We start from the raw sequence: 12983 nt of genomic DNA, 5'->3' as shown, positions 1-12983 counted from the left end.
ATGTAGAGTTGCAAATATTTGCAGCTATAACTTTTGAATATGTACTCTATAAATCAAATAGAACAAAGCAGCACAAAAATTTTCAGGTTCCACGAGGTTCCTGGATATCTGGAGTTGAAAAATTCCATCATTTTTATGATTATATTTTAATTCTGTTCGTTGGAAATTAAAATACTCATGGCTGAAGCTTGATTTACTACTTACTTATACCTCTGCGATCCACGATTCAAATTACTAACAGTTTAAATCGCGATACAATTGAGCACTTTCGATATATAGCTGATACTGGCGCATTCTAACGATCGGTTGCGGTCGACTCGCGTACGTATCGGCGATCGCTACTTTTATGAAATACGTATAAAGTTGCATACCATATCATTCCGATATCTCTGATTCCGTAGCTTGCGGTGTGACCGAGATTCGTTCATTTTGGATGGTCGTGATTTTGGACTTTTGTTCCACTAGACCATCCACAGACCGACCACTGTGCAACATGCGGAGTACAACTGTTACCAAGTTCACATGCTAACAAGAAGCCAGCTCGTACGTGGCATGCCACTGCAGCGCGAATGGTTGATAGAAAAGCCTGACTTGGGCTGGATCGATGTCGAGTTTGGTCGTTCGAACTTGAGGCAAACTCCGTTCCGTGTACAGGGATCAGATATGTCTCCCTACTGGTTGCCGGTACTCGTAGAATGGCTAATTGACTAATTAGTCCCAGGCAGTGAAACGGAACAGGTGTTCGCAGGTCCGACTGTACACAGATTAGAGGAGTTCACGTGCTTAGGGAGCATTTCCGATCCTGCGTCGGAGCAAGCACAATACCGAAATTAGCACGGATTATAATAGAGCCGGGGAAGCTTACGACGCCGAGTGATATTCGCAAAAACAATTTGCCAGTTCGTTAACGGAGCACACAGCAGCAGCCTTAGGTGGTTATCCGCGGCTGTTAACGCGCTGCATTTCAGGAAACATTCATTAGCCCTGAGCTTATCACGGCGGCCAACTTAAGTCCTTAAACTGGGCGGGCACACGAGGGTGGGGGGGTGGGGGGCATCAAATTATAATCCAGAATCGTCGCGGTGAAATTATTTGTCCCGCGAACGCGCTAATTACACACCGCCGAAGCTTTGGTCGGAATTTACTGAGGCTTTAATGATCCCGTTACGCGATCTATTCATCACCCGCCGTTCGGACGGTTTCTAATTAATTAGCGGTAGACCTCTCGCCATATTCCATTTGTCGTGGCCATTTAGAGAGGCCCGCCGCGATACTTCCGCTTTCGATTGAAGAAAAGCAATTAATTTAACGGCAAGGAGGTCTCGACGCGCACACTTTTGCCAGCCCCCCTTTGTGCCGCCCTGCGGAGGGGGCAGCGGCGCGGCGTAAGATGTCCATGAATGGGGCATGACTCTTTGTTCCGCGGATGACGACGCGATTCTCCGCTTCGTGTTCGGTGTCCATCTTTCCTTAACCTGCAGGATTTACTGAAACGTCCTTGCGGAATTATCACCACTTTCGAAACGACTTGAGTTTGAAAAAGTCCTGTTTCATACGGTTCCTTCGTTGTCCCCTTCACTAGCCACCTAAAATTCTTCTCGCTCTCAAAAACACGTCCGGTTTCAGCAAGCGTTTTTAACCCTTAACTGGTATCCTGGGGTCAGTCATGACCCCAAGCACGCAAGGTTCGCTGCAAAATATTTGGTTGTCTAAGTTTGTAAACTGAATTTCTAATTAATTTTATAATAATAGTTAAAACTCTCTACGTTTCTATTATTTTATAGATTACCTAAGGACAAAATATTCATAGAGGTTGATCTAGTGTGGACTTTACGAATTTCTGTGTCCTTTTTTATTTGGGGTCTGCCACGACCCCAAGATAACAGTTACGTTTGAAAAGACAGTATACCAGTTAAGGGTTAACTTCTCTCGAAGCAAGCAGACGCGTGTATCAATTTCTAATTTCCCTGCAGCAGAAAGTATGTAATTGCAGAGATAATTTTCTTGTGGTTCATCGTGTCACGTGACATTTCCAGGGCTAGGCGGCCTAGGGAAGGCAGTGCGGGGAACAAGCGACGAGCGTGAGAGGAATAGGGAGAGAACGATGCGCACAAAAGCCTGGGGCATATGTATGCGCATATGCCGAGCGAGTGCAGGGACACGATATTAACCTCGTCCCTTAATTTCCCAAATGTATTTCCAACAAAGCGCGAGGATCTCGTCGCGGTGGTCGAGAGGGGTGCAGCATCGTGCCAGTTAGGGTCTGACACCGGCAGCCAGGCCAAAGGAAGTGCTCTTGGCTTATAGCTTCTTATGTGCGGAGTGCTAAGGTCGAGATGGACAGGTCAGCCCCACGGTGTGACAGTATCTGGTTGCCGTTGGGCATTCGTGGCTACCCTTGACGGTCGGATTTAGAGGCGATATTGACGTTGCGAAGATACAGGGTATTGGACGCGTGAAATTACACGTCCCACGAGACGGCCATGTTACTGGTACATAGAACGCCGGGAGACGTTGGCTGCGGGGGTACACAACGAAATTTCGCATGTAACCTAATTTGCTTCGGATTCGCTGGTATTTAATCCCGAACGCACGGATAAACTGACGCCCAGTGCTCTTCCGCAGCGTTGCATTCCATGGGTACCAGCAGCTCCATTTATTGTCTATCGACAGCTTTTTCTGTAAACTCGGTTCAACTCGCTGGCCTCTAGGGCACTTGATGTATCAGTTCAGAATGAAGTGGTTTTCTAGGAATATTACAGCAGCTGCATTTTGAAGCAATATTTTATTGTTAAGGGAGAAAGTCCGTATAAATGGCTTACTTTTGTATCGATGTTTGGGAATTTTTTGCAAAGATACCAATGCGCCAATCCCTTCGGAACTTTGTGGTTACTTTATTTAACACTATAACAAGTAAAAATAATTTTTATAACAGTAAAATTATGGTTAAGACATTTGCCTACTCTGCACAATTATATAAACAATGAGCTCTTGCCAAAAGTTACGAATTCTTTTTTGCGATAAAACTTAATCACTTCTAATATTCAATTTTCTAATACGGAATTATATTGAGAGAAAACATTTCTTATTAACGCACCTAAGTAGTTAACTCGCAGAGTCGTGGTACACAGAATTTCACTTCCTCAACAACATTTTGAAACCGTGACTGTATTGTATAACGTTATTAAACCTGCCCTCATTGAAAGTTCGTTAATTAATAAACCATCCTTTGAATTTCTCCACTGTAACCTTAATTACTTACCAACACTACGCGCCGACATCTTACTAAAAAAATAAAATCTAATTTCAATATCATACGAAGCTGCTATTATCCTAAATAAATCAATTCACACTCCAATTATCATTTAGTCAAAGTCCCCACTCTTCCAATTCTCAGATCTTCAATTATAAGTATCATTGATACAAAATTTTGTTTTAAAATCATATAACACTCCGCACCTAATTAATTCAAAATCAAAATGTGACAGGTACACGCTCCTACGAGCTCCCTAAATATAACACTATAAAGAAAACAGACATTGAAATACTTGAATTTACATACCGTCTTTTGACGCATAGTATTATAGAATCTCTGGTTATCGAACGAAAACGAGGGTAGTAAGGGGAACTGAGTAAGGGCGATAGAATAATAAAGGGACACGAATAAACCCAGGAGCTTGTGGATTAAATTCTCGACAAATATATATGTATGCAAGTACTACATGGCCGATGGTATAACAATGTCAAAGAACGTGTCATTCTACGAAACTCAAAGCGTCACCGATCGCCAAGCATCACAGGTACCCGGCTAACTATGCACACAAAGCGACTTGGAGTCAAAGATCAAAACAGCCCTTTTACTAGCTACGCTCGAACCTGCCGATACAGCTTTGTTCACTCTGTCACCATTCCCATTACAATATTTGCTTATTTTCTTCTATGCTTTTACGTAAACGATCAAGGCTGGCTGTGATCGATTCTATAAAAAATCACGTACCTGATGCCTTCATTCGTTATGTCCAAGCGTTTGGAAAATATTTCTTTTCCTTCTTTGAATTTTTTTCTGAAGGGAATTTGTTTTTTGGAAGGTGTATCATGTGGTGCCTTGCCCTGTTGAGAAAATTGCCATGTAATTACTTTTGAAAGTAGTATTTTCTGTGTTCACAGGGGATGATAAAAATAATTTTTAGAGTTACAGTATGAAAAATATGTTTCTTGTGTTTGTTTAGAATTAAAATAGTCCATGTGACAGATAAGAGCGTTGCCAAGTGTATGTTTACAATTTGTAAACATCAATATATCTTAAAAAAATATTAAGAAGTCAGTGTGCTTTCATTTAAAGATTACATAATTGTTTTAATGTAAAACCACCAGTTTATGCAGCTGGCTCTAATAATTTGATCACCAATCTGTATGTATTTCCTTCTAAACTGGCATATTTTATCGACAGATTCATCGACAATTAAGCTCACGAAGCGTCTTAATAAGTGACTGCTCGAGGAATTTAATTCAAGCTCATCTGCGGAAGCTCGCAATATAAATTCAGTGGAATTCGCCTGATAACATCAATATACATTGAAATACAAAATTATTGCAACAGACAGGTTTCCTGGTAGAATCTTCATATTTCACCCGTCCGATCACATGAATTTTATTCACAAAATAAAAGCACAACTGTCACTCTGCTGTTAATAATAACGTTTCTGTTGAGCAGAAAGTAAGAAACAGTCGACCGCGGTTGAACTAGCAAAGTGGTATTTATTTGAATGTTGCCTCGTGGCAGGTTCGTAAGCGACTCCCCGAGTCAAAGTCTCCTCGTTATTATCTCCTCGACACAACACCAACGCCTTAAAAAAAAAAAATTGGAAACATAAGCACCAAAAATGTTGCGACTTAATCTACATTAAAGTTGCCTCAGAAAGTATAGTACATTAAATTACAGCACTGCCCCTTCGTTCCACTAATATGTAAATTTATATTTCCATAAAATAAAAAGAAGCTGCATTCTAAAATCCTCTGGAAGTATAAATTTCGTTTATCACGCAGGGAAATCTCATTTTTTCAGATACTGGGTGCAGTTAAAGTTCGTTTCCGCGTAGATCAGCCGGGAGATTCAAAACAGTTTTAAATGAATCACTTCTGCCATTCCTCTAATCTGCCCTGTCGCGTCTGACATTTCTATGTTCCGCGCGATCGCACGGTTTAGCTACCAGGATATCCGATGCACCGGCAGAATAACGTTAATAACACCCGATAACTTTCCCCGTCGAATACAGATTCGTTCTCCGCGAGCTGCCGACGCATCCTTTTGTTAATTCTCCCGGCGCGCGCTTTGTTCCCGTTCAAAAGAGTAGCAAACAAGATTCGTTCCGCCGTAATTCGCTATGAAAATCGATAGCGAAATTCCGGCAGGGGGGAGGGGTGGGGGTGCTCGAGCGGCCGTTCCCCCCGCGATAATCCGTACATCGCATTCGGGCTGAGTATCCGCGAAATCGCGAAAAATACGACGATGGAAGCGATAAAAGACCGATAGAAAAGTTTCCCGGGGCTGGATGATGAACGAAGCAATTTTTGAAGTGCGATCCGATAAGAATCGCTATTCTTCCAGCGTTCCTGCTGACGTATAACCCGCGATAAGAAGGAAGACACGCGCTCGATATCGCGGTGTATGGTAATTGTTTCTTTTCCCGCCGCCACCGCGAGTGCAATATTTCTGCCCGTACCTCCGCCGCTCTATCGGGCAATCGTCCAGTGTGAAGGGTAGCGAAAGAAACTGACGGGACACGATGAGTTTTTTCCCCACCAATTGGACTCGCGGCTACCGCTGGTAAACAACGAGATCGAGATTGAAGAGGAGCTTCAGAGGTAGGAATCGAGATCGAAAGGTTTCGGTGTTCGCGGGAAAGGGTGGAGCATCCTTTAGCGCGTCGCAGTGCGCAAAAAACGGGAACTGATTAGCGTGCCACAATTCAAAAAGTTCCTCCTAAGAGCCCGCTAGGATCGCTGGCACGAAATCACGGGGTAGCGTGCGAAACTTCGCGAAGAGTCCTACTCTGATTGGCCCTACGCCAGGCGGTATACCCTCGAGGACCTCCGAGTGTGAAGAATGTTTTCAGAATATTACGTTTGAAAATTTATACAGCATCCCGCGGCCTACCGCTGCATGCGTGTCCCCGACTTACGAGTCGAAAATCGTTTGATGTCCTAGGATCAGTTGAGCCTTCGGCTGATGGAGAGGGTGTCGTTTTTTACATGGGCTTGTATATTCGCTAAAGGTTTTATTAGTTTATTCAAAGATGTTGCTAGAGTCACGTGCGTTTGCGCAGTCACACTCGGATTTGTTTATGTAAAGGGCAAGGGGGTAAACTGGGAATGTCCTTTTTTCGTGATTTTGCGATTTATAGGATATTTTGGTGGTGGCAGCTGGGATTACAGAACTGTGGAAAAAAACAGGAAATATCCACTCTGCATTGGGACAAAATGCGGAAAGTCCCCACTCTTTGCCTAAGCATAAGCTTCGTAAAAAATTAATTATTTAACAAGAAGATTATATAAGGTAAGTCGGGGGAAGATGCGAATTAACCACAACTCAGAGTTTATGCAGTAGACGTTAGCAACATCGTGCCGAGTTCTTTGGTTGTGTTCGTTGGTAAATGCAATTGCTTGGCATTTGTTTTGTTCCGTCCTTAGGCGGAATTTGGTACCTGGCGCCTTGTTTATTTCAAGGCGCCAGTATTCTTAAGGGGTTATGCCTAGTCAGGCGGTCGAAAAGAGGCGAATATTTGTGAATTTTTTTGAAGAAGCGGAAGCGTATATTTTTACAGAACTTTTTGCGTTTAAAAGAGCAACGTTTAAAGAACATTTGGTAATTTTTTCGTAGAAAAATATTTAGGTTATAATAAAATAACAAGCGACATCCAAGAAGCATTTTTAAAAATTTGGTTTTGCGGTGAGCACTGCCATTCGGAACCAGATTATCTAAAATAAAAAAACAAAAAAGATTTCGTTAGTATATTAATGTATCCTCGGGTTGACGGAGAGAATTTTCCGAAATATTAAATTAAAACAAAATGGCGGCTATTTAAAGTTGAAATCCTGATTTTTTCCTGCAAAAATTACGCGAAAAAATCAGGATTTCAACTTAGTAACAGATAACAAGTAGGCTTTCTTAATTTAATAGAAATATGTATATTACATTTTTTTAAAAATCTATTAAGAAACTATAGGCATCTTCCCCCGACTTATCTTAAGAAAATTAAATTCATTGAAATTCTTCTTCTTTTAAAACTTATTAAAACTTCACTTCCTCGATAAAGCTGTTTTGTGACATTCCCTGTTTCCCCCCCTTACTCTTCACACACACAAGTTCAGAAGAGCAATCAATATTGTGGAAGCTGCTACTTTTCCTTTCGTCTCTTTAATTCCATCATCTTTGGTTACCTCATCTAACTTACGTCTAGTTTCTTTAATTTTAACATGAAAAAATAAATTTGTATTTATAATCTGGACAGAACCTACACCGGATCTGCAAAAGGGCAGGTTTCTCCGTAAATTCCGCCTTAATAGTTTATCCACACTTGAAACTGTCATTGATGAAACTTCGGGTTAGATATGTGGAAATTTAAAGAACTTGTTATTCTGCAAACGTGTGCAGTGACACTTCGTGCGGGGAAATTATGTCACTGCAGCCTGTGATCGTATCAGAAGCTCGACATCCGATAGGCTTAATAAACCATTAGTGTCTCGCGTCTCTCCAATCTTCTGGCTTGTGTAGCCGACGTCCTGGGCATTTCCGGCGCGCGAGATATCGTGCAAACGACGTTTCGATTCGTCTGCGCACTTTCCAATCGCGTATCGTGATTTAATTCGAGATAGATACGTCGCCGATACGCTTAAACTTATCTTCTACATACGAGGAAGGAACGGAGTTTCCTCTTTGCTCGGGGTATTCGAATATTTCTTTCCCTGGTAACGGTAAACTAATCGACTCTGTGCACGGTTATACAAGCAGGGTGCAGCTTATTGTCTGACAGAAAATTTGACTCGCCGCTCAGTAGGCTCTGTTTAGGTCGAGCGGAAATATTACTTTCCGCACGGGACACTTTTGGCACGATTGGTATTTTGGATGTATTTGCTTAGCAGAAGCAGAGTTTATTTAAGAAAATGAATATATCGGAAGAAGCAGTTAAGAGACGCTACTACTGTGGTTCTTCGATATATGAGCCACTCGAAAGTCAAACTGATCAAAACGTGAAGTAAAAAGTAGAGTATTAATAAATTAAGGGATAATCAAGTGATTTAATTTTAACCCTTCGTGGTCACACGGCGAGTATCGCACCCCAGGCATTTTTTTTTCTTTGTCAATATTTCTGTAAATTTTTAGACTATAATATTAAAATTTAAGAATTTGATGAATTTTAGCACAAAAAATCGCTTCTTCCACAAGTATTTTTTTAACTGCAAATTTCATCTTATCGAAATTTACATTTCTAGAAAAAAAACTATTAGGGCATGATTGTATGAGTATTACGAGTGTACAATTATCACTTAAAACTTAAAAGACTCAAAAATATGAAAATGGTAACTGAAAAATGACACTGGGGTGCAGTGAACCCCATGTGACCAATTTGTGATGTAAGAAACTGTGATCACGAAATGTTAAGATTGGACTATTAACACGAAGCTACGTTGCATAATCAATTTTACTTCTGAGAGTCTCATATTCACTTGACAGAGAGAAAAGTTGGTTTAAAAAATAATAAAGAAAGCAGAATATATGTGAATACAGATATTCGAAATATCAACCACTGACCAGGGAATAATCTCATGTGAAGATTCTAATATTTGAATATCCGAAGAGAATGTTTCAAATGATCGATTAGAAATCGATTAGATCGACTGAAAAAGAGTTCTTGTGTATCAACATTTGAAGGGATGCACAAGGAAAGGGATTTCAGATAAATATTTTAATTCATACACGAAATAGTTTACAATTCCATTCTTATTATTTGCTCCATTATAATCTTCCCCATTTAATTTCGTTCCTCAAAGAAAGTTTCATCGAATCTGTCGATATATGAGATAGCAGTCTGACAATTTCACTCTCTCTGCAGAAAACATAAGTCGTTGAAAGCAGTTCCTCACTTTTAAGGCGAGCTTTTAGGAATACATGAATAGGAAAATCAGTTTGTTCTTCGTAGTTTACTCTGGTGCATACTCCATAACCGAAACAAGTTTCTCTTGCCTTTGCAAGTCTATTGCGAATATTCTCTGTAGGTATTCTTCTTCATACTCATCCAACGTGTAATTTTTTAAAATATACATTCTTTTCTAACAGTATTACGAGGTCATTCGATCTTGTTCCAGCGACGTGTGAACCATTTGACACGTCATTTCCACGTTTAAGTTCAGTTCGTAATTTCCGGAAGGTGGATAAGAACAAGCAAAGCCTGCTTGCCGATAACATGGGTTGCCTCTGAGAAATATCGGGAGGGCGGTGCTTTAGAAGAAAATAAAAGCCAGTCGGAGCTTCCAGGCTTGGGAATATCTATTTCCGACAAAGTCAGAAAATGGCTGCTTTGTGCTCGAATTGAGATATTATATAGAAGCTGTACACTCCTCTAGAAAATTGATGTTAAGGACAACAAGTGTTTTATTATACACGTGCTGACTTTTCTCCATTTCAAATTAAGCAAGCCCACATACCGGGCTTTCATTACAACTTCAGTAACATGGCTGACATTTCTATTAATTTCAAATTAACTGCAAACAATGAAATGCAGGTGTACTACAATAACCAGAATTATTCCAGTTGTATAGTATGTATGATGTAAGTGATAACATGTTTAGAATATAAATGATAACGCCTCCTATAAAAAGATCTTAACATCAAACTAATATTCTTCCACAAATTAATTATATAAAACTATACAACCCTGTACACTTAATCACCCACATTCCTCAACACCTTTAACGATGCGCTACTTGTTACTGTGCGTGTTACTCTGCTTTTTACTTGCTTGTTACATTGCTTATTGCTACTTTGCACACTCCACATATTATGTATTGCTATGATTGTTTTGTTGATTCTATTATCACTAGTAGTCTTTGTTAATTTTAGCATCAGTTTTGTTTTAGTTTAGTCTCAGTTTAGTCTCAGTTTAGTCTCAGCTTAGACTCAGCTTAGTCTCAGCTTAGTCTCAGCTTAGTCTCAGTTTAGTCTCAGTTGAGTTTCAGTTGAGTTTCAGTTTAGTCTCTGTTTAGTCTCAGTTTAGTTTCAGTTTAGTCTCAGTTTAGTCTCAGCTTAGTCTCAGCTTAGTCTCAGCTTAGTCTCAGCTTAGTCTCAGCTTAGTCTCAGCTTAGTCTCAGTTTAGTCTCAGTTGAGTTTCAGTTGAGTTTCAGTTTAGTCACAGCTTAGTCTCAGCTTAGTCTCAGCTTAGTCTCAGCTTAGTTTCAGTTGAGTTTCAGTTGAGTTTCAGTGAGTTTCAGTTTAGTCTCAGTTGAGTTTCAGTTTAGTTTCAGTTTAGTCTTAGTTTAATCTCAGCTTAGTCTCAGCTTAGTCTCAGCTTAGTCTCAGCTTAGTCTCAGCTTAGTCTCAGCTTAGTCTCAGCTTAGTCTCAGCTTAGTCTCAGCTTAGTCTCAGCTTAGTCTCAGCTTAGTCTCAGTTTAGTTTCAGTTGAGTTTCAGTTGAGTTTCAGTTTTTTATTCTCAGTTTAGTCTCAGTTTAGTCTCAGTTTAGTCTCAGTTTAGTCTCAGTTTAGTTTCAATTTAGTTTTTACTCTTCTCATGTCATGTTCTAACATATTAGACGGGGGTTAGGCATTATAGCAGCAATATCCTGGCCTCGCCTTTTCACCACCTTATGTAATTAAAATTGGTCTGATAAAAACGAACAATAAATACCATCATCCTCTCAGTACACACGACAGCACTGTTTCATCTCTATTCCCAGTACGCCATCCTGACCAAGACCTATCAATATTAAATAGCTGGGTTGCGCCAAATCTACTTGCATCTACTTTTCTTACTTCGTCCTCAAACATTCAGGAGGCCCAGGGCGAAAGTATTCGCCTCGACGATGTCAAATGAAAGAGGCGAAGTCAGTGAATTGCCTGCACCGCGTTTCGCTGCCCTCCGTATCCCCGCCCGGGTGCTCACGCTGAAATCAGAGAATGGGCTTGCGCTGAAAACAAGTGCAGACCGAATGACTCGTAGCGAGGACGAGCTCGTAAAAGACGTCTGGCAGTGCTACTTTACCACGGTAATACGTGTTTTCCATTAAAATGCTACGAGCATGTGTGCACAAGCGGGAAACTTCCTCACCCCAATCCGCCCCTGTGTCAGTCTGCGCGCAGCGACCGTAAGAGTCGAGGGGCGGTCTTTAAAAAGCGATCTGCTGTACAAAGTGCAATTTAACAGGGTATGGCAATTATGAACAACGTGCACGGCGATTCAGAATCGCTTACAATGGAACGGCATAACCGCGGTTAACCAAAAATTCTGCTTTCTTTGCGATTCTGAAACTGCGTCGAACAATCCGACACGAGTACGAAACCGTTTTTAATTAATTTCTGGTTCTTAAGAGTGAAACTACTTGTTGAGAATAATGAGTAACGAGTCCCTGTAAAGCACTATAAGTACGAGCGGTTTCACGTCCTTGAAAATTGCATTGTTTATTGTTTCCAAATCATGTGGCGTTTTAATGTACCGATCGGGAGTGGAATGTAATCGTTTTAATTCTCGCATAAAATGTAGAATAATTGCTTTCGTTTGTTGGTCTTGAAGACCTCCGTTAACTGCCAGTAATGTAATTAAAATTGTTGCGATTTGAAACAAGTATTTTTTTATAACTGCAGATCTGTTGTTCATCATACTAGCTTCCCATAGGTGAAGTCGAGGATTCAGACTCATCTGTTCCTCTTTTATAATTCAAGTCAACAATACACCCTGCTTCTTTGAAATACATTCAACGAGTTGTAATTCAATCGATGTATACAGGATTTTAAATTCTAATTTTGTATAGAATTGTAAAATCTCTGTTCATTCTTCTTATGATTGTATTAATGGTAGTCTTGTGTAATGCTATTCTGCAAGTGATTACGGTGCTAATAATTTCTACATGTACATATTTACTTTAAAATATACAAATTTATTCCACTCGTCTACAGTAAAAAAGAAAGCACTAAGTAGGTCATTCGTGCACTGCCTTTGCAACACTTAAAATATTGCATTCTCTGTATTATGACTAATTTGGAAATAAATGTAAAATACTCATCCAATATATGTTTTCAATTTTATGAGTGTTACGTACAGATGGAAGAATAGGAAGCAGAATGAGATGCGTAGCAAGTACGGTGATATCAAATAGCTGTGTCCAAAATCAAAAGAATATTTGTGGAAGCTAACTCAAAAATCACATAAACTCGAAACGATCGTTTACTTTGATTTGCCCGCCTCGAATCGCACGAGCCCTTCCACGAGAAATAATTCTGCTACAGAAAGAAAGCAGAGGGTTCCGTGAATGTTTCGTAAAAAGGGAATAAGGATGGGAGAAGCTATATTAGAAAAGGGACGTTGAAAGCTTCCTCATTTAAGATATTAATTTCCTCAATTGAAAATGTTACTCTCGCAAAAGCGACTTGCTAATAATTCTTTTCATGTTAGTAAGAAATGGTACGCTACAGCAAGCGAATGACGTATCCTGAAACGCAAATAGAAAAGTAGCAAGGGCTTTCATGCTTCCCCTCTGGAATGTTAATATTTCCATTTTTTAATTATGTCTGTTATTGTGCAACAGTTTCCTACGTTTTCCATTACATTCTTTAGATGGAGTTTCATCTGCATTGGGCTTCAAATTAATTTATCTCATTACGTGCGTCTTCTTTTTTCGTATTTCATTTCAATTTTGTCTCATCACTTTATCAAATTGAAGAAACAGAAAAGGGATGTGAGGAGCACGTGGCAAGTCCTATGCATTTAATTAA

General features: G+C 40.1%; 1 protein-coding gene across 1 annotated transcript in view; it reads right to left on the bottom strand.

Moving 5' to 3' along the window:
* Nucleotides 1–12983, bottom strand: part of Sol1 — a 696665-nt gene that overhangs the window by 461102 nt on the left and 222580 nt on the right. The gene's annotated exons all lie outside the window — the stretch shown is intronic.

The sequence above is a fragment of the Andrena cerasifolii genome, chromosome 10, assembly GCF_050908995.1.
Source record: "Andrena cerasifolii isolate SP2316 chromosome 10, iyAndCera1_principal, whole genome shotgun sequence".
Lineage (NCBI taxonomy): Eukaryota > Metazoa > Arthropoda > Insecta > Hymenoptera > Andrenidae > Andrena > Andrena cerasifolii.
This window is presented reverse-complemented; position numbering and strand designations above follow the sequence as displayed.